At 41.7% G+C, this 23,353-nt stretch overlaps 1 pseudogene; it reads left to right on the forward strand.

Moving 5' to 3' along the window:
* The first annotated feature begins 6,699 nt into the window (after nt 1-6,699).
* The window catches only part of LOC125109908 (elongation factor 1-alpha 1-like), a 30,593-nt pseudogene continuing 13,939 nt past the window's right edge, over nt 6,700-23,353 (forward strand).

Raw genomic sequence — 23,353 nt, forward strand, 5'->3', positions numbered from 1 at the left:
CATCGGGCTCCCTGCTCTCTCCCTCTTCTGCTCCCCTAGCTTGCACTCTCTCTCTCAAATAAATAAATAAAATCCTCAAAAGATATGGAGACAATCCCATGTAAGCAAGGACTCCCTGAAGATACTGGTCTGCATATCCCGAGAATATTCCTTCTGAAAGTTTTATTATTTAGAGTAAGAGACTGCACCAAAGCCCCTCCAAAGTGGGATAGATCAGATGCAGTGGCATGTTTCCTAGGAGTTGGAGGATGGGAAACTGACAAACTAAAGTTCTATCCTCTGCCTCTCCCTCTCCTGCCCGTTAAGTGAACGTATCCTTCCGGCAGGGAGCAGGAGTGCAGCTTGAGTACCTTCGACGGAGTAATGGTCTTAATAAGGCAGGAATCCACCCTAACAAGCATCCGATTTGCTGTATTTGGGGGACACAACAGAAGTAGCGCTGTTTTATTTCCTGCCAGTTCCATTCCAAAAGCAAGCAAGTGGAAGGTGTTTTCTTCTTGATGGGCATATGGAAAGCTTATGAATGCAATAATGAGGACTCCACAAGCCCATCTGGACCCTAGGGAGTTATATAACTTTATCACTTTTTTTTTTTTTTTTTTGGTTAGAAGAATCCAGTGATGCCTTCCATTACCTCCTACACCCGGCCCACCTACTGCATCCCCTGAGATGTTCCCAATGACACAGAGGCTGGTGTTAATGTGCATAGGTTTATGCCTTAGAAAATGAGGGCAATTTTGTTTGACTGTTCCCTTAGGGTTTCCAAAAATACCATCTTCTTTATATGCATACTTGAAATCACAGGCCATTGGCTTCAAGAATATTCCCATTTGGATCACTACAGAATTGGAAGGGCCCAGTGCAAAGGCAAATATGGAGCCCATTGGTCAAAAGTCATGATGAATTTTGCAACAGGAATAACACAATATATACCAAAATTGAGGCCCTTCCAAAGGTGTGGGGGCCTCTGGGATTGCAGAAATCCCCCATCTGAAAAAAATGAAGCACCTAAGCACCTTCATCACAAAGTCTTCCAGAAAGCATGGCCCTTCAGAGTAAAGGATGGGTCTGGAGGGATTGAGTAATATCATTCAAATTAAAGAATATGCTATAAATTATATGTCAAACTATATAAAATTGCCAGTATTTTTACCTACAAACATAGCAATGTCATAAAATTCAATGTAATTCATGGCAACTGTCAGGGTAGTGCATTTTCCCAGGGTTAATAATCTTTTGAGTTAGCGCAACAAAAAGTAGAAGATATGAAGGTAATAGTTGCCATACATGGGCTCTTTTTATGTTTGGCGTTTGTACTAAGAGAGCTTGCATTGCTCTGCATGAGTGTGTGAGTGTGTGTATGTGTGTGCACATGTACGTGTGTGTGTGTGTGTGTGTGTATTATCAAAGTAATACCTTTGCATTACACATACCTGGAAATTTTTACAAAATTAGTTTTATTTTTATTTATTTATTTTTTAAGTAGGCTCCAAGCCCAGTGTGGATCCCAGTGGGAGGCTTGAACTCATGACTTTGAGATCAAGACCTGAGCTGGAATCAAGAGTCAGATGTTTAACCAACTGAGCCACCCAGTTGCCTCCCAAATTATATTTAAAACAAACACAATTATAAATTAATACTCTCACTCTAAAAATTGTTTGATTCCAGTGTTTTGTTAGGTGGATAGATGGTTGGATGGATACATGCATACATGCATACAGAAAGGCATAGTTAGATACATAGAAGAATTTTATTGCAACATTGGATTATACCATGTGGGCAGTTTGGGTTTGCTACCTTTTTTCACAAATTGTCATGCTAGGAACATATATATGTGTCCAGAGTCACTAAAACAAGATTGTGAATTGTGTGATATTTCATTACATGGAATTGCTATAATTTATTGTCATTTCCCTGTTGTTGGATATCATTTTTCAAACTATTATCGGCAATCCTGGAATGAACATTCTTCTGTTTAAATTTCTGTCACACATCATGGGTTACTTCTCTAGGGTCAACTTCTAGACATGCAGTTGCTGCTTTATGAACATCTGAACAGAAGATCTCTCTCCACTGCCCTAACCCACAGCAGCTTTAGGGAGATGTTGATGATTTCTTGTTGGCTTCTTCTTTCAAAGACAGAAAGAAAGTGGGAACACAGTCTCAATGTGGAAGATGCAATAATTCTGAAGAATATGTTAATAAACATCCCTTTGTTCTTCCCCCAGCCTCTGCTACATGTACAGGAGCACTCGCCTGGCCCTGAGACTCACCCCAGGGAGAGCTGCTGCGGGTTCTCTGGTGCATCTGCTTTCACATGTTTTCTATGCAATGACAGGCATATATAGGCCCATAAACATATACTTTTTACACTGCTCACCTTGCATCACAGTGTGATTTTTTTTTCATTTGACAGTCTATCTTTAGTAATTTTTCATCTTTGTAAAAATTGGTGTAATGTAATGGCATTCCATGATGTGGATGAAACATAAACTATGCATCCACCGGCTATTTGACATAATGACACATATTTATTTATTCCTCTGTTTACTGTGAACCTGATACCCCTCAGGAAGATAAACTTCAGAGGGACAGGGTTATTGTAAATCGTGTCCAGTCTGAATTTCCATAAGCTGTATACATTGTATGAGCTATAATAACACGTCTTGAAGAAAGGAATGAAGGGGTAAAAAGAGGACACTTGAATTTTTTTCCCCTGCTGCAAGGGATGCACTTGAACACACATCTCCATCCACATGTTTGAGAATCTCTTTCAAGTAACCTCTTAGAAGAAGAAAGTCTTGCTCAAAGCAGACATAGCATACAATTTATGATAGATACCAGCCCTCACAAAAACTTTACCAGTTTTCCCTCCCACCAACAATATACGAGAATGTGTGCTTGGCTAAGTGCAGGTCAGCACCAGGTATCAATGATTGATTAATGTGGTAGTTTTGAGTTTGAGAACCAGAAGCTCCTTCAGCAAGCATCAGCAAAAGCTCCAAGTAAAGCTGCTCAGGCTGTGCACTGACAAACCCTGGGAGTGCCATTCATATAAGCTATGGTGTTAATGATAGTCATGGGGTCCCTCAAAATGGCGACCCTTAGAGGTACAGGGGTCTCCAATCATTTGCCCTTTCTTCCCCTAGTACAATTTCTGACAGTTGCCAGCTGGCCAGTCCTACTCATGGAACTTAACCAGACATAGGTGCCATCTGTGTAGTACATTGTTGTAGATATACAAAAATCAATCCTCACCAAAAGCATTCAACTTTCATGCCCAGTTTAAAAGGAGAGGAAAAAATAATACAGTAGAAGCTTTGTTATCAAAACTAGTAGATTGCTTAGTTAATTGCAAAGGTCATTTAAAGTGCAAATCAGATAATTTTTTATATATATATGTATACACACACACACACATATATATATAATATACTTACACAGATATAAATACATGAAGCATATAAAAATATAGATCTTTGTATAAATTATATGTATGTACATATGTATTTATATTAAAATTTAAATAGTGTGTTAGGATATATTCTATGTTGCTAGAACAAAGAGACCCCCAAAATACAGACTACTAAAGACAGAAGCTAATTTCTCCCCCCATGGAACAGTATTGGCAGAGGCAGAGGTGGTCAGGGTCCCCGGGATAAGTCTATGTCAACACACAGCCCCCATCATCTCCAGGTCTGGGAGAGCAGTCCCAGCTCCCACTACTGTATCTGTGTTCTTGTCAATGGGAAGGGGAAGATCAAAACGAGCACATCCATTCCTCTTAAGGATGTGACAGAAATGGGACACAGCATTTCTGCTCATATCCCTTTGGCCAAGTTTAGGCACATGGTCACACTGAGCCACAAAGATACCATAGAAATCTATCCTCTAGTCCGGATCATGTGTCCCAGCTAGAATTCAGGATTTCTATTATTAAGGGAAGGAGTAGAGAACAACCACTAGTGAAGAATTCATAGTCTCTGCCCTAAGCAGCTTAACTTTTTTTTAAATGTTTCAATTTAAATTCAATTTGGGTAACATATACTGTATTGTTAGTTTCAGGGGTAGAATTTAGCAATTCATCAGTCACATAAAACACCCAGTGCTCATTCTAACAAGAGCCCCCCTTCATGCCCATCCCCCAGTGACCCCATTCCCCCCACCCACCTCCCCTCTAGCAACCCTCAGTTTGTTACGAGTCTCTTATGGTTTGCCTCCTTCTCTGTTTTCATCTTATTTTATTTTTCCTTCCCTTCCCCTATATTCATCTGTTTAACTTTTTAAAACAGAAATCCACATTCTTCCTATTTTCATGTATAATCCTAGTATGGGTCTGCTGATTGGAATTCCCCATTTTGTCTCTCACATGAAAAAAATGCAAAGTGGAAATCTCTAATTTCCATTTTCAGTATCTTAGAAATGCTGCAAGACCTCAAGAAACTTTTAATATAACTTAAGTGTCAACTCCTAGATTTTTATGATCTTTTCACTGTCTTAACATTTGTCAACCTCACACCTCATCTGACAGCATTTTTTAGCTAATTGCCTTTATCAATTTTTTTCAAAGTATTCAATTTAGTTTCATAGAGATAATTCTCTTTTCACACTCATAATTTATCAGTTGACATAATACTTAATTAAATTGTATAATTATTATAACTGCAAGTACAATTACCATGAACAGATTTAAGACAACACAGCTAACACTTGGTAAACACACAGCTTAATAGAAGTGTGTGAGAGAACTAGATATTAACCTACAGCCAAGTATAGCTAGCATGGAGGGAGAAGCTGTCGGTGTGCTTTGCAGAGGGAACGAGGGGAGTCATCTAATCAGGCAAGTTGGTTGAGTGGAGATCAATTAACTTTCAACAGTGCAAGCAATTATCCCCTCCATCCAACCAATGCACAAGTTGCTCCAGAGTGAGTGCTATGAGAAAACACAAATCTGTTTCTTCCCTCATCCCCTTTCTCCCTTCTCCTTTTTGAAAATTTTCTCCCCTTTGAAAATACTTTCAAAGTATTAACCTTAGATTCTGGAACTTAAAGATGCAGAACTCACTTTTCTACAGCCTTGCCTCAAAACATAAACCAGCTACTTCATGTGGTGCTTACCCAGAAAACACAAAGAACTCTTCCTATCCAAGAGAAAAAGTGGTCAGCTTGAATTCATTGACCTACCGCATGTCAGTTTCCAACAGGATGCCTTCCTCAGAGGTTTTCAAAGGTCGTTCTCCCTGTGGATGATATTTGTTTTATGTCCTGACCTTAGAGTTTTACCACAGATAGGATGGGAATCTACTAAGATGGCTTTGCCCTAAAAAGTTGCCAGTGCTTTGCAATTTCTCCTTAATGTATAGACAAAATACTAGAATAATTTCTCAGCAGCATTTGGTGTCATTGGCCATACTCTGGCATTTGCAGAAATTTATCAGTCTTCCATAGTCTCCTCTGATCAATAAATTGCCTTCTCATCTCCCCCAGACCCTATTAAAAAAATAGCACAGTGCTTGTGTAATGCCATTCTAGGAGGATTTATTACTAAATAATTGAACAACATTAATCTTAAAATTGAATTACCAGACTCAGGACATTTCCTTTAGGTTAACAAAGAGTGACTGATCCCTGTTGAAAACCAGCCCACTGATACATTTAGAAACTTCAGGATTCTTGGTTTATTTTGAAAGTAAAGAAATACTTTCTTCTATTCATTTAAGGCTAAGATATAACCATTTAAGTCTTTCTTCGATTTTTTATTTTATGGTGGGTAGTTAATAACTTAGATCAGAGACTAAAGTAGTTTAATACAGCCTAATAATGTTAAAGAGTATCTTTCCTCTGGAGAATGAAACAGTGTTATTTTTCCTACTGGATTAATGTCTTCATAAATCTCTACAAAAGTATGCTTGTGTCTATAAACACAGTATTTGTTGCTGAGCCTCAAATATGGAAATATTCTATTTTTCTTGAGATGGAAACATGTGTTTTTGTATTCATCAAATCTTTACTGAGATCCTGCTTTGTGTCAAACTTATTCTGGGGGTCAAGAACACAAACAGGCAGAATCTCTTTTCTAAGAGCACTAACCCCATTCATGAAGGTTCCACGCTCCTGATAGCATCACACTGGGGGTCAGATTTGAACATGTAAATTTTGGGGGGATGCAAACATTCAGTCTATAGCACCAATCTTGGCCCCACTATCTCTGATTGATGTCTGAAATCCCCCTAAGGACAGGGAAAGAAGACAGAGTGGTCCTTAGCATTTAAAGGATATAGTAGAACTGTATCAATTTAGGGAAAAACAAAGCCCATGATACTTAGCATTTTTATAATGGAAAAGTAAAATCCTCCCAGGGTTAAAAATCCATATATTTGATGTGAATGGGAAGACTCAAGCCTTCATTTGTTACATTATAATAGGAACCCCAAGTGCACCTCTCTCAAGGTTATGGACAAAGTGAAATTACTGTGCTACAAAACTGTCATGAGGGGCTAACTCCCGAAATGTGTTAGCAGAACTGCTGTGGAGCCACAGATAACAGGCTGGGAAAATGCTCTGCACTATTTGTGGAAAGCAGGCACCGCCACAGTCAATGAGATTTCAAAAATTCATCACGAGTCCAAATCTCTGAAACACCGAATACTAAATTTTCTACATGATGCCCTAGCAATAGGTAAACATGAGACTGGAGTAATGTCCAGCAATGAAATGACCTCATTTAGTACCGTGAACATCCACCAGATTTCCACCGTGTGCCGAGAACTAGGGATTCATATAAGTCAAATGATGCTGAGTGACTACCATGTGCTGGGGACCGTTCTGAGCAGCTACTTTCTACTCACCAGAACACTTCCGGGTAATATGGCCATTTTACACATGAAGAAACTGAGGCACGGGGTTAAGTGGTTGTCTCAAGGTCAGAGAGCTAATGAGCAGCCTGCCTGAAATTCAAACTCAGATAGAGTGCTGCAGAGATGTGACACTAAGTTGAGATAAACAAGACGTTGCAGAAGAAGAAGGTGAATTTCCAGAGTCTCCTCATTCCTCACTTGTAAAGTCAGTCATTTTACCCATTACTAAGAGAATATCCTTGCTATTAAAAACACAGTCATTTGGCTACAGCTAGGTCCCTGAAACCAAAATCATGAGCCGGAAGGGCCATTAGAGGATCTAGTTAACCTCTTTCCCTGTTTTATCCTTGAAGAGTCTGAGGCACCAACAAGTGACAGCTTGTTAGAGTCCTAGATAATCATTAATCATGGACCTGCCTGGAAAGCAAGGATTCGGTAGCCAGGAATGTTTAAAAGAAAACTAACTAAAAAATAAAAAGACTAAAGAAGGAGAATCTGATCATTAAGAAAGAAACTTTTTATTGCCAGGAGCTTGAAGTTTGCAAGAATGATTAAGGTTTTCCACTTAACTAAAGCAAAATTGTGCCCTAGATATTTGCATGCAGCTGTGTGTGTATTTCAGGGCAACATTTGCCCTGAAATCTTCCTCCAGTCTCTCTTGACAGCAAGGTAACCTAAAGGTACACCTAGTTTAAGGTTCCTTTTAGGGAGATTATACCTTGCCAGTTAGAAGTAAATTTCCTCACCTTGTTTGCTATTACTTAGACCTTTCTGTAAATTTAGTACTTTCACACATCTTACAATAATGGGTCTAAGACATTTGTAGCAAAAGAAGATTGCTTTGCCTTTTCTCCCTCAGTTTTTTTTTTTCTCTCTAAATTCCACATGGAGAAAATCACACTTATATAGTCCAAAGAGGACATTAAGAAAAGCTTCAGTGATTCAGTTAATGTGTCTGCACACAGGTACACATTCATCTCAACCTGTGCCGGTTACCAAGGGCAAGAACTTAGCTTTCTTACAACCCAAACCTTTGGAGGAAGGCACCTGCGATGGTAACTACTTTGCTTTTGCTCAGCCTGAAACCTGGTCCCAAAGTCGGGGAGAGCCTTCCACTTACATTCCTTCAGAGCAGCAGCTCTCAGTAGGAGCAATGCTATTGCCTAGGGGGCATTTGGGAAACCAGTGGGGGCATTTTTATTGTCATAATATTTAGGGGGTCATACCAGCATTTAGTGGGTGGGCCAAAGGGGCTAGATGTCCTCTGAAGCACTGGACAGCCCTGACCTGACGGAAGATTGTTTCCACACCTGCACAGCCTTCAAATGGATCCACTGAATGTAGAGAAAGAATGTATTTTGCTTAATTTTAATAAAAGTCAATTTTTCAGGAATGCAATGATCCTACAATCAGTGATTGGTTTTTTTCTTAATTCAGTAAAAGAGGCATGTATTTTGTTACAAATATTATCAAAAGTTATTTGTCCATCAGGTTGGAAAAATCACGTGAAAATGATACCACCACTCTGGGTTACTGGAGTGGCCCATACAACTCACCTGCATCAGTCTGCATTGGCAACTTCACAAACAGCAGGGTTCTGTGTAGATGTGTAGGGTCAGGGGCAGACATGCCCTGGAATGTGCACATTGATCGATCAACCGATCGCTTGCTTTTTCTCATCCAACTACCTCTACTACCTCATCTACTACCTCTACTCCTCTGCCAATACTGTCTCTCACTCAACTACCTCTACTCCTCTGCCAATACTGTCTGATGGGTGAGAAATCAACTTTTATCTCCCTAATCCATTGCATTTGGGGATCTCCTCAAGGCAGCTGCATGGAATGGACCCTACCTAAAGCACAAAACTTCGGGCAGCATGGACTGCTTGCCTCGGCACAACTTAGTCCCTTGTCATCTCAAGGCCTTCAAATCTTTAGCAAAATTTTTCTACATTCCAAGTGCTGGTGTGATGGGATATGGCTGTGGAACGGGGAGGTAGGGCTGCATTCACCATCTGGGTGGGACATAGTGTGCACCTGCCAGGAAGGAAGTGCTTGTTCTCAGAGTTGCCCATGAGTCTGCCCCAGCCCGTCCTGTTCTCAAGTTCAAAGATACCCAGATAAGAATTTGGATGTCTGCAAGGCTTGAAATAGGATTTGAGCTCCACCAGTAGATTGAATTATATGAAGATGTTGACATCCAATTACATTTACCCTAGAAATCTTCATCGCTGATTTCACAATGATTTCACAAGGAACTGAATTGTCTAGCTGGCAATTGAGTTAGAGTAAATTCAAACTCTAGTAATCAGATCTGCCGGGCCACCATCATAGGTGAACCTTATTGACTGTATCCTATTTTTCTCTGTGCACCCAGCACATACGGCAAAAACCAGGAACACAGTGGGCATCCAATAAATATTTGATTAATTAACTAAATAAGGAATGGTGGGCTCCACAAACCCAGAAGGGTGCATGAAAAGCAAGATGCATAAGTCACAATGAGTTTGTAGAACCCATTTAAGCACTGGGGAACTGGATGAGTGTGTATAGAGGGGGCTTGGTTTACATGACTTTTAAGTCATACCTTAAATGGGAATTTGTGGTAAATGTCAAAAATTAACATCTAGAATGCATCATCTAAAAGGCTTCATTTGCAAGTTTAAAAGATCATGAAGGTAACATATAGCCCTATAAATCTAGAATGCACAGTTAAAACAAGGACTGTTCTACAATAGCCTCCAGTTTTGTAAACCAGTGTTCTTTCCAATTATTCATTTTGTCTATTTTCTGGTTTATTGTGAAGTTAATTAATTTTACTGTGATGGTGAAAAGAAGTAATCATCAACACGTCTAAATATTAACTTGTTCCTATCCTCATGGCTTTCTCAGGACTTAATATGGGTTTATAGGAAAAACCAGATGCTATCAACAATAAATGAGAATGGACATAAACAACAGTCAATCTACTTCCTTATTCTTCAGAGAAGACAGGAAGTAAGCTGAGTGTAGAAGTATAAAAAAGGTACTGGATGAGCTTGTGGGATAGAGCATTCCAGGAAAAATAAGGCAATGGCTTTTTTTATAGGAACCTGGCTGATATGTTATAGGATCAGCAAGAAGGTCATGTAGCGAGTGCAGAAGGAAGTGACAGGAAGGCAGTAGACAAAAACAAAACAAAACAAAACGAAAGAACCAGGGAGAGGGAGAACCATAGAGAGGGCTGTTAGCCTCTCGAAGGACCTTGGCTTTTTCTCTGAGATGGAAAGTTATTGCTTAAGACTTTAGGATTATTCCACCTACTTCCTAGTCAAGAAAGCAAACACATCTCTGGATGAGAGATTAAGAGAAAGAGAAAGACAGCGAAGAGGATGGAAGAAAGTCAGAAAAAGGTTGTCTTGACAGCTTAATTGTGGCTTTCCCATTTTCCTCTTTTTGCTTACTTTCAACCCAACTAAAATGCAATGCCAAAGTTTTTCCATGAGTTTACTCACTTCCTTTTATTTCTTTATTACAATCAAGTGGAATTTACATGTTAAAGCCATAGGATGGTAAAAATAACAGAGAAAGAACATGGGGCTCTGAAATATGGAAATAAAATTCTGTTTTTGGACTCTTTCATTTGGGTTAATCTTGATGATAGTTTTTTTGGCAAGAAGTCAAAGACCTTTGACCAGGGTGGAATGGGGGGGGGACGACATATATTTGAATAAAACACATTGGATAAGGGTGGCCCCCCTGATCATTTTTTCTACATAGGGTCGACAAAGGAAACTGAAATCCCTGCTCACTGTCAGCAATCAATTTTTTTAACCTTTCAAGGAAATTTTCCTGTAGAAGGGAGTAATTGTATATAATCCGATTTAATTATGTTAAGTGGAATGGGAGGCAATATCCTTGCCAATGATGCCAGCCAATTGCTTGCCTGGCCTTTTTGAGTGTGTCAGCAAGAACGCCAACAGCAGCAGGAAAGCAGCCTCTTCGAGGCCATTTCTAAGATAAAAGGAAGATAATAATGATCTTTTGAGTTGAAGACAAATACGACAAAAAATCCTTCTTAAATTTCTGTCAGCTGTTTTCCTTCCAGATTAGAAAAAGGCCAGGGAAATGTCACATCCACTCTCGAGCTGGGAATGCGTCCTTGCAATTGGTTCATCAGGAGACCCTGCCTGATGGAATAGCAACTAGATTAAGAACGTGAATTGTTCCAATTTCTCAGAAATTAGGATTGTTTTTTTTCCCTACAAATTCATAGGCAAGCCTATCTCTCTTTTGGAGGTAGGCTTCAGGTGTGAGTTAAAAAGATCTGGAAGGTCCCCTACAATCCTGCAATCCTGTTCCAGAATTCTAAGACAGTCACATTTAAAGATGATGAAATTAAGATCCCGGCAACTTGGAGATGCTCTGGGTGGGTTCTTCAAACAGCCAGAGAAAGTAGAGGGCCACATGGAGAAGCCGTTCCAAAGGGAGTCAATGGCGCCACCAGCGTTCCCAAACTCCCTCGGCAGTGGGGGTGGGGGGGACACCAGATGGTCCCCGAGTCTGCCAGGCCTCAGAATCAACTGTGGGGTTTTTACTTGTTTTCTTTTTAAACGCAGTGTCTTGGAATCTCAGGTCAGAATCTCCAGGAGCAGATCCCTGAATTCTGTGTTTTCAAAGCTCTTGAGAGAGCCTGATGTGGCCGGGCCCCGAGTCAGGCTCGGTGGTCGTCACATTCTCACTGAGCATCCCTGGCTGACATGGGATGCTCTGAGCTTCAGTCCGGCGGTGCTGGAGGTTAGGGCTGAGCTTGGGGTGAAGCTCGCTGAACCTGCCCTCATGACGTTTACATTTTTTATCACTTTTACTCCGAGATCTCATGGTTCTGTATTCATAACGGTAAGAAGCCCAACCGGAAGCACGTTCTACGGTAAAATGGAGCCAAGTAATGGAACGAGAGTCATAGCTCTTGTCATTGTCAAGCAGCACTACTGTAAGAGATGGGTTGCCAGAGTTCAAATCCTAACTCGATAGGCAATATTTCATTTAATTCTTATACCAGTCCACTTATGGAGGAGGAAACATAGCATTGGAGAGTGAAAATATAGGATTTACCCCTAAGGTAAGTGGGAAGGAAGGAGACAGCAGGGAGGGGGTAAGAACCAAAATGGAATCTTCTTCGAAGTCCATGTGACCCAAGAACCCGACCCACGTGTGTACATCTATGTGCACGACTAAATACACACATAGCAGAGTTCACGCAATACACGCAGATTTAGCCAGCAGCCCTGAAAATGTCCTCTGCTGCTCACTGGTCTAAGACGAACGGCACCTAAAAAAAAATCGGTATTGTTTTTACAGTGTCACACATCAGAAGAGGATGAATCCTTTGGATTTCCTACCATATGCCAGATGTCTCCATACATTATTACTTAGCTTAATCATTGCAGCAAAACAAGGATCGTTACAAGCCCCCTTTTGTAGTGAGGGAGCTGTGTCATAGGAGGCACCTAAGGTCCGAGATGCCAGGGACCACGAATGGAGATTCCGGGGCTCTCTGGTTGGGAACATGGTGGGACCTTTGTACTGCGTGGGCCTTGAAGCCGCACGGCAAGTTCCTTCAGGAACGTTGGGTTCATGTCTTGGCTGTGTGACCATCTCTCTACCTCGGTTGTCCTCGTCTATGAAAGAGGGATGATGGTAACACTGCCTCAAAGGGCACAGGTGAGGTTTAAATACATTACCACATAGGAAGCAGTCGGTGAAGTGTTGATCCCTTTGGTAAATGCTCGTTACTATTACTATTGGTTAATTTTTTTTTTTAAGATTTTATTTATTTATTCAACAGACAGAGATCACAAGTAGGCAGAGAGGCAGGCAGAGAGAGAGGGGGAAGCAGGATCCCCGAAGAGCAGAGAGCCCGATGCGGGGCTCTATCCCACAACCCTGGGATCACGACCTGAGCTGAAGGCAGAGGATTTAACCCACTGAGCCACCCAGGCGCCCCCGATGGTTCATTTAATAATACTTGGGGATAATATCTACTATGAAACCTCTGAAAATGGAAACTGTCAAGGTGAAAAGAGTGGGAGATGAGGAATTCAGGAGGAAGTGGCAAGGACATTCCCGAGGATATGAAGCCAAAGTTGCTGGCTAAGTGAATACCTAAGATGACTTATGGAGAGAGAAGGGAGTTTTATAGATTAGTCTATACCACATTTTTTGGTTTCTTTCCCTTGTTTTAATCCACTCCTTCAACCGATTAACTGAGTGCTGACTATCTGCCAGACACTCTCCCGCGTACCAGGGATTTAGGGTGAAAAGACAAATAAGATTTCATCTCAGAAGGAACTTACATGCCGGAGAAGAAGATGTCAGTATATAAACAAACAGATAGTTTCCATTAGTGATGGGGCTATGGAGGCAAATTTTTAAAGTGCAACAGGGAAAGGCTTTGGGAAAAGCAACAGAATCAGGAAAACTAAGACCTCACTGAGAAGATACAATTTGAGCTAGGGCCTAAAGGACAAGGTGGTGAGCTGGGGACAGAGCCAGTGGAGCAAAAGAGGGATGAGCTGGGGGATTGCCCAGGGATGATAAAGAGTTTAGCCCATTTGAGAAAGGGGAAAAAGGGCAGTGTGAGATCAGGTCAAGGTGGTGACCTGGGATCAGATCTCTTAGAGCCACAGAGGTGGAATCGTGGCCTCAGTTCAGGTTTGTGGAGAAATAGACTGAGCTGGAGGTTGGCCTGGAGGAAATCCTTGAGGGCAGCAAGTGTGGGAGAAGCGTGGGGAGCTGCACTGAGCAGAGGTGTACATGAAGCTACAGTCAAGTCCCAGCAATGGCCTTGGTGGACCCCACTGGGGCTCTGAGCTGGGATGTCCTGGTAGAGTTGTCCTGCCTGTGCTCAGTGAGGCTGGGTCTGTATAACTGCCCATCCTTCCACTGGCCAGCCACACTAGGGGCAGGAACTCCTGCAGAGTGGTTCTCCAAGCAAAGGTGCTGTGTCAGTAAGACATCAGCTGAAGGCCACGGGCCACCAACACTCCCAGCAGCTGCAGAAATGGCCCTTCAGTCTTGGAAGAGGGATCAGAGGGACCCTACAGCACCCACTGTGATGACCACACCAGCTCTCCTGCAAACCAGGATAGTTTTAACAGTGAACAGGGTCCTTATTCATAATTAAGTAGGGGAAATAGGCGTATATCAAGAGTGTCCCAGATAAGCTAAAATATACATTCCCTTAATCACAGGCCAGAGGAGACAACCTGGATCTTGTCCTAAGGGCTGTGGGAGACCAGGCGCATAACAGGCCTCACAACATGCTAAGGAGTCCCACATCACTCCCTCAGAAGACCCAGCCACCGGTCTCTCAAAAAAAAAAATCATTTCCCTCCGATTGGGGGTGCTGACTCTGGCTTCCGTCCTCGTGGGCCTTTCCGGGGCCTGGCCGCTTCCTCGGCCCCCGATTGCCTCCACGCCTCTTATATTGAATTTCAAGACTGCAGTGGAGTTCCCAACCACTAAACTGATTTAAAGATGAAATGGAAACCGTTCGATATCATAGAGACGTTAAAATTACAGATTCTGTGCCACGAGAGGAAAGCGAATAAAGGCTTTGAATTCTTGGCAGAGACTGAGAGCCCAGGGTGGAAGAGTGGGGGCTCCCCGGGGCTGCCCCCCTCCCACGCCCCAGAAGAGCAACTCCTCCAACCCTGGGAAGGAGCCTCTGGACAGGAGTTTCACATGGGGCTACCACGGATTTGCAGAACAGGGTGGCACACTCTCCACTTGCTGGCTGAGCGGACCAGTCCCGGGGGGCACTAACCCAGGAGAAGGGAGCTGGAGAACAGTGCTCCAAAGTGGGGTCCTTAATTACCAAGGGAGATCAGAGATAGGATTCAAGGAGTCTGCAAACTCAGATGCTAAATAAATAAATAAGTAAATAAATCACCCTTTTTATTTTCAGTCTCTAATTTAAGGGTAGCATTCCCTCCATCTGGGGCTATGGGTAACAAAGCACAATAGAATAAAAACGCCTATGACTTTATCACCAACGGAGATCACCTTCAAGGTCTTACCCTCCTCTAGGTATGACCCTTCCTCTCGTCACTAGCTTGTAATCATAGCAGAGCCATTACTAAGATCTTGTTTTTCAGTATGTGAATAAAGAAATACATTACATATACCATGACAGTATGAATGTGGTCATTGAGATACTTTGATAATTCTATTTTAATGGTACTGATTATTGTTTGTAACCCTATGTATTTCTGGCATGCACTAAAAACCTGGATCGTGATGGGGCACAGGGGTGGCTCAGATGGTTAAGTGTCTGCCTTCGGCTCAGGTCATGATCCCGGGGTCCTGGGATCGAGCCCCCACATCGGGCCCCCTGCTCAGCAGGGAGTCTGCCTCTCCCTCTCCCTCTTCTGCTCCCCCTGTTCGTATTCTCTCACTCTTTCTGTGGAATAAAGAAATAAATAATTTCTTAAAAATTTAAAAAATAAAATAAAACCTGTACGGTGAGGGGGTGCCCATTGATCTTACCAGACCACCTAATGGGTCCATGGAGAACGTACAGGGGAGACCTCAGTCGTCCTGTTCTCTGTAGTTGGGGGGTATGATACGATGTCCTCACTTCCTAACATGTTCAATTCTCAGTCCTCATTTCAAGTAGACAAGCATTCCTAGATTTCTCTTTTGTTTTCTTTCAGTCAAATGCTGGGTTACCCTCTAAATCTGTAAATGCAGTTATGCATAACTCTCCCTCCCAGTTCCCCATAATGTAATCGAGGTGCGGGTAGGAATGCATGGTAGCGGGTAATACAGTCCGAGTCATAAGGGATTCACTTTAAACAGCCCTAGATTTCAAAATAGGTAATGGGGGTGGGGGACTGGTAGTGAGGGGAAAGTTAAAAGGTGGCCAATAAGACAATTCATTGAGTCTCTCACATTCTGATGTCTGGACAATAGGGACAGACCTCCAACTACAGACCTCCAACTAACTTAGGAAAGCTGCAAAAAATGTCTGTTAAAGGGCCAGTGCCAAGAAATCGGGGCTGTCCTGGGGGAGCTGGCCCCATCTAGTGAAATGACCTTAGTTCTCTTTGCAAGGGACAGCAATTGCCCCTGTAGGTTACAAAGAACCAGTTTCAAATGGACACTCTTTCAAGGGAGGTAACACAAACTCTTCAACTATGTGAAATTTTTCACACCCCCTTACAAGAATAAAGTCTACCTCTTCTGTTATCATGTCATCCCTAAAAAAAGTCTTTCAGAATCCATTTAACTCATTGCTCTGAAATATTCAAACTCTGTCATCCCACAACCCAAAACATCCTTTGAAATCATTTTTTTATGACCATCAGGCATGCTAATGGCCTTTTCTAAGAGCAGCACCCGTGGGTAATTACAATGAAATTCCCTTTCGGGGACTGAAGTTCATCTATCATTGTCCCCTGAAAATCAAATCAGATATGGCCTTTCTGTTACCAGCACATGCAGCGGTCCTGGGGTCTTTCATGGACTAAACTATCATGGCCTAGATGGCCTGGGATTGTCCAGTTTATTCTCTTGCCCTGGAATAGTGCCCCCCTTTCATATTCAAATGTGTCCTGGTTGAGATGATGAATTCCACGGTCATCCTGGCCATCAGTCCAGGTTATGCCGGACGCTGTGTGTCTGGGCTATCTAGGGGGAGGGGCTTGGCTATTTCTGGGGAAAGCCGCCTTCTCAGAGGCCTTGACACCTGCACAAGACTCTGGCACCAAGTTCTAAAAGGGTCTCTGTTTTCTTTCCTGGCTGCATTGCAGACTTTCTCCTAACCCTTCCCTATAGGCCCTAGACTCGCACCTAAGGGTGAAGGTTTTAATACAAGGAAGAAAGAAAGAAGATGGCAGATGGCTATTGGTTTTGAGCCTGTGAAACACAAATTTCCACTGAGACAAAGAGACACAAAAGGACCTATGTATGCACAAGGTTTAAGACTTTGGAAAGTGTTAAGAGAGATTACTAGATACCCTTTGAGTGGAATGCTGTAGCCTCTCCAGGAATGGTCTTCTATTATGGGAGGGTGTTCCTTTGTTTTGACAAGGCTGTTTTACAAACGTGTAGAAATAGAAGATATCCTGTAGAAAGCTGATAATAATGTAAATGTTGCTTGTCCATACATACGCAATTTGTCCAGAGCAGAGCAAAATTTCCCCTCCGTTCTGTAGAAAAATCCAGATTCCACCTATTTGTAAATTTATGTCAGCATTCCTAATCCATAAAAGGATAGTACTTCAAATTCTCCTTTGAAGCAACTGTAAACCCTCATTGGTCTCTCATTAATGAGTTAAGTAAAATCTTTGACAGGTGTTCATTTTATATCTGTATGGAAGTCATGATTTTATCTTTTTTTGGAAAATTATCCTTCGACACCTGGTTACCTGCTGGAAACAAATCAGCAGAAAGAGGAAAATAAAGGGAGGAGAGACACAAGTTAATAGCTCAATAAAACACCATGTTGCACCTGCTTCTTCTTCCCCCTTTCCAGTCACACAGACAGTTCGGGGCTGACTGTGACATCTGCATGATAAAGCTTTGAACTTAAATCTTGAATTATATCTATTTACTTCTGGATTTTCTTTTCTGGTTCTTGAGGCTAATTCTTACACTTTAAACTCTGAACACAGCTTTCAGCAAATCTATGGATCCCTCCCTTGGTGGTTGACATTAGCATTTTCCCCAGAGAGTAATTGTGAAGACCATTTTTGTTCTTTTTGCATTAAAATGACAGAATTGAATGGAATTTGCATATGCATTCGTCTGCCATGCTTGAACTAAAGTATTACCCTTCAAAATCCCAATTCAGCCAATTTTGAGTAGCTATCCAAAATCCCCAGTTGAGCCTGTCAATGCTCTTCTCAAATCATGTGCAAGGCTCCCACCATTGTCCACAGAGTAGGTTCTAAACCACTCACTGCGATCATTCAAAGTCCTTCAGCACCTGGCTTGCCATCTTCTGTGACATGGTACTGCCCATGGTGCACAGAAGTGAGACAAAGGATGTATCGTTTCCAAACGTAACAGGTGAGTTTTGTACCCTCTCCACCGACTTGTACCCTCTACCATGTTTCTCTCTCTCTTTGCCTTATGAACTTTTACTCACTTTGCAAAGAGAGCCCTGATTTACCTGACCATCTCTGTCATCCTTTCTTTCCTCCCCAGATGTAATGGATTCCTCATGTGTAATCTTACAACACTGTAGCTATATCAGGAAAACAACACGTGGTCATAGTTAGGACTGGCTACAACATGGGCTGGACCCAGGGCAAAACAAGAATGTGGGGCCCTTTATGCAAACTTATTAAGACTTTGAAAAAGCTATAGCAGGGCATTAAGAATTCTGGCTTTAACTTTCCCTGTCTGGAACACTGTCAAAGTTTGAAAGATAATGTTCTTTCATACCAGGGTGAGTAATCAACTAAGTTTTGTCTTATTAACAGGTTGTACTTCTGTTATTTGGGAACATAGCTATTGACAAGCTCTCATATCCTTTGAGAAGTCTTCCTGTTTAGTCCCAAGAGTAAAATCCTAGAGCTTTCTCAGATCCTAGCTATTATCAGGAATCACAGTGTTTCTTAGAGTTGATCACAGTGAGCATATCTGAACTAGGCTGGGCTCTCTGAGAGCAGGAGACCTATATTATGGGTCTGTACCTACTTCAGTATGCCTGGCCCATATTGGGTACTCAGTACTGAAATATGAGAGGATGCTTAAGAAGAAATGAAGGCCAATAATATGTCATGGTAGTAAGGACCTATAAAAAAAAGTGTCCTTCACTGAAAAACATTATAATGTCTATAGCAAATCCATCTGGATTACCTAACTCTGATTCCATGAGAATTATTTACGGATCTATACGTTGGAGATAACTCCTAGCAATGTAAAATAATTTCCATGTATAGACATGTAAACTCTGTCCAGTAAACATCCCATGACATCCTGCTCCCACTGTGGAAAAATCTAGTGTTACCTGCATTTGTTTCAATATTCCTGATCTATAAATGTTTGGTGTTTCTATTTTCCTTTGAATCAGTTGCGACATCTGCCCGGTTCCCTCATTTAATTAATGAGTTCAATCCCATTTTAACATGTATAATTTCTTTTATGGATCAAATCGTGATTTTATCTTCTTAAAACTATTCTTTAACACAAAAAGAAAAAAGAACGTGTAGAAACAAAAAAAACCAGATTGATGGTTGCCAGAGGTGGGGCCTGGGGGCAATTGAGGGGAATGAGTGAAGGTGGTCAAAAGGTACGAACTTCCAGATATAAAATAAGTAAGTTCTGGGAGCTACTGTAAAGCATAATGGCTATAGTCAACGGTACCATATTCTATATTTGAAAGTTGCTAAGAAAGTTACTCTTAAGAGTTCTCATTCCAAGAAAGGGAATGTAACCAAGTGAGGTGGCGTATGTTACCTTACTATGGTGATCATTTCAGGATATGTACACCTATTCAAAGGTTGCGTTATATACCTTCACATATGCAGTGTTATGTGTCAACTATATCTCAATGAAAATGGGAAAAATAATATAATAAAACTACCCTTTAACAAGGTTTAATTCTGTTAAAACAAATATTATTAGAGTTTTTAAAGGAAGGGAAGAACGAAAGGAGGAAGGGGGGAAATGCAAATGGCATCGCTAGGTACTCCCCTCAGAGTGACTAAACTCCAGTCAAATTTCTTCCTGAACAGAGTGCCCCTCCCCCACATGGCCCTTTTCTGAAGAGAATTTACTTCAGAAAACTTGCAATTATAAATTCTGTGTCTGCCCCTTTGAGATGTAAATCATCTCCCAGACTCTTGCCAGTTTTACAAGCCAGGAATGACTTTCTCAAGGGCCTGAAAACCAGCCCTTTGAAATGCAATCATCAAGCATAAGTGGGACCAACAAGCCACAGGAGGACAAACACTGCATGATTTCACTAGAGGACGTATCTCGGACAATCAAAGTCATGGAAGCAGAGGGTGGAATGGTGGTAGCCAGGGGCCAGATACAGAGGGAAGGGGAGGGTTGCTGTTCGATGGATATAAAGTTTCAGTTATGTGAGATGATTTCAGTTATGTGAGTGAGATAGATCAACACTTTGCCTATTTTTAGCAATACTCTATTGCACACTGAAAATTTTAAGATATTGTATATTGATTATTCTTACAGGAAGGAAGGAAGGAAGGAAGGAAGGAAGGAAGGAAGGAAGGAAGGAAGGAAGGAAAGGAAAGAGAAGGAAGGGAAGGGAAGGGAAGGGAAGGGAAAGGAAAGGAAAGGAAAGGAAAGGAAAGGAAAGGAAAGGAAAGGAAAGGAAAGGAAAGGAAAGCTAGGACTCCTATTTCCCATTCTCTATGGGGGCATCTAACTTAGATAGGAACCAATCAGCAAACACAGATGACCTTATCATATTGACTAACCTCCCCACTAAATACACCCTTAGTTCATCCCAGCACTTAAAAACTCTCATTCCTTCCATCTTAATAGAGATGAGTTCAATCTCTCTGCCACCCCATCATAACGGTCTTGAATATAGTCTTCCTTGCCTGTTTAACTCATTCCAGGACAACTTTTTCCGGGGAAGGGAAGAAGGAAACTGAAAAAAAGAAAAAAAAAATCCCAGCAACAAAATCCCAGTTGCATTTCACCAAAGAAAATCTCACATTCCAGTGAGTTTAATGAATCTGCCAGCGAGGAATCTGCCAGCTACACCCAGATCTCTGGGTCTGTGCTTTTTCCACTCTCTCTCATGCCTGATTCTGTCCTCTGCAGAACAGACTGAGCAAAAAAATAATAACTTGTGAGAGCGGCTTTCCATTTTTCAGTGTATTTTATTCCAATAGCACTCCCCCAGGCCAGGTTGTTTGTGGCCTTCCTAACAGGCGTGCTGAGGGCCATACAATCGCTTCTTTTTGCCTCTGTGTTCTGTATGTCCAGAGGCAGGCGGAGAATGAAACATGTTGGCTTGTCACTGAGGGTCACAGATCTGCTTTGCCAGGGAGCCCTTCTCGAGATTTTGTATTCCAGCCACGTGTGGAGCCGATCCACACATCAGCGACGTGACAGTGATTGCAAGCGGCTCCGTAAAATATTTATTCAATATTAGCTTGCAATGAGTATTCCCATTAAGTAATGGGATGGGGAGTGCTCAGGCTCTGAAGAAAGAGGAAGGCAGGTGTGAGCCTGCAAACATTAGGAGTCAATTAAATTTTCTGAATTTTTAAAACACAAAAGATGGGCACTGAAGGCCGGAAATTAGAAATACCATTACTTTTGTAATCACTGCCGAAAGAACACAAATGATGAGATCAGCGCTTTGAAGATGAAATTATCTGAGTTTCGTTTTATCTTTGCCAGGAGATATGATGAAAGATATTTTATATGTGGAAAATTAACGTAAGGATTCCAGATAAATTGAAATTCTCCTGAGACAAACTATTTTTTTAAGAACGTGATCTTTGGGGGGGAAAAGAAAGATACTTTGATTTGGGTAGAAGAAGATTTACTTATTCATTTAATCAATATGTGCTAAGGGATATATACGGCTAGATGCTAGGATATAATATTAGAAAAACAAAAAAAGATGTTGTTTTACAGTGTAGCATAAAAGATATCTATTAATAAAGCTTATCACATGAATACATATTTAAGTACACACTGATGTAAGTCCCTGCAAGAAAAGGATTTGTCTCTTTGATAGCACACAAGAAAAGGGAGCTTATCTGTATCTCAGGCATCTTGAGGAATGATTCTTAAGAGATCATAAGAACACTACGAGTTGGGTCGCCTGGGTGGCTCAGTGGGTTAAAGCCTCTGCCTTCGGCTCAGGTCATGATCTCAGGGTCCTGGGATTGAGCCCCACATCAGGCTCTCTGCTCAGCAGGGAGCCTGCTTCCTCCTCTCTCTCTGCCTGCCTCTCTGCCTGCTTGTGATCTCTGTCTGTCAAATAAAATAAATAAAATCTTAAAAAAAAAAAAACACTATGAGTTGTCGTACTACCAGGTGGAAGAATGAGGGAAGGAAGCGACGTTGGCAATAGAGGTAAGGATATTAAAAAATAAATTTGGAGAACTGTGAGTTGCCAGATGAAGCAAGGATTCCTAAGCCAAATGAAGGATTTTGATCTTAGGCCTGAGAGAACACGAAGTCATGGCATGGTTTTCAAAAGGCCGCCTTTGAAACGATCACTGTCGCTGCCATTGGGAGACTGGCTCGAGTGTGCTCAGGAGACAGTGTGTTGAGTGGAAGCAAGACGGGCGGAGAGTTAGTGACCCGCCAGTCAGGTGAGGGATGCTGGTAGTGTAGACAGGTTTGCAGCCACGGATATAGTGAAAACTAAGCAGAGGGCAATAATCCTGGGGGAATTCAAATGACAACCTGTTAAATGACCAAATCAGAAAAGATCAGAGACCCCATGAGCAAACTGCATGAGACAATTCCTAACCCATTTCTCCCAACTTATAAAACTTTTCTTTAAGGAAGAGCAAAAAGGGCATGTGCTGTGATTCTTCATCTCAGAATTGTCCCTAAAACCAGGTAAACAAAACTTTTTTGCCCTGGGCAGTTCGGCAAGGCTCAGACTGGGCTTTATTTATTCTGCAGAATTTTCCACTGTAAAGGTACTCAAGGAAGGGATTTGTACTTGTAGCAGCAAAATGAAGGTATGGCTTTTCATTATCTGCTACAACACAGGTTCAAGCTCTGCGTTCTGTTGATCAAGTGGTAGAAATTGCTTTAGTCCTGGAATCTTGTACTTAAATCTTGCATAATAAAATTTTGTGAAGTTGACTAAGGAGTGGGACAGGTTTTTGTTTTGTTTTGTTTTGTTCTGTTTTTCAGAAAGAAGGAAGAGCTGTTTCGTTAAACACTGTACAGAAAAGTTGAGTGCTCTCTACTCTAAGTGGCAGCTAAGTGCCACCATTGTTTTCCAGTCCGGGTTGAGCTAACAATTCTAAGGCCAGTGGGTTTTACCCATTAGCTTGGGAATCATTGGCCAGACATCCCAAGTCCAGACTGGAGATGGGGCCCGGGAGCCTTTTACAGCCCTCAGCTGCATTCAAGGAAATACCGAATGGTCTGTTCAAACAGGTCCAGTGACTCTGTAAGAAACATGATACTTAGGATCACGCGGAGCGATGCTGAAAACTGGGCCGGCCATAACAGTTGGATAATTGTTTTTGTTTCTCTCACGGAGTTGCTGTAACTCACCCTTTCTACAGGTGAAGTGTTCTCTGGGTCCTTTGCCTTGCTTGCTTTGAAATTCTACACACTATTCCAAACACACCCACTGCCTCAACATACTCTGTTCCAGACACTTTAACTAGCTGTTGATATAGAATATATATAGAATAGATACAGAATACAGAACGGAATAAACAGAATACAAACATTTTTCTTTGAATAAAACCAACCCTTACTGCAGGGACTGTGGGTTTGGGAAAAGATTTATTTTTAACTATGAGAATTTCAAAATGG

Source organism: Lutra lutra, chromosome 9, assembly GCF_902655055.1.
Source record: "Lutra lutra chromosome 9, mLutLut1.2, whole genome shotgun sequence".
Taxonomy (NCBI): Eukaryota; Metazoa; Chordata; class Mammalia; order Carnivora; family Mustelidae; genus Lutra; species Lutra lutra.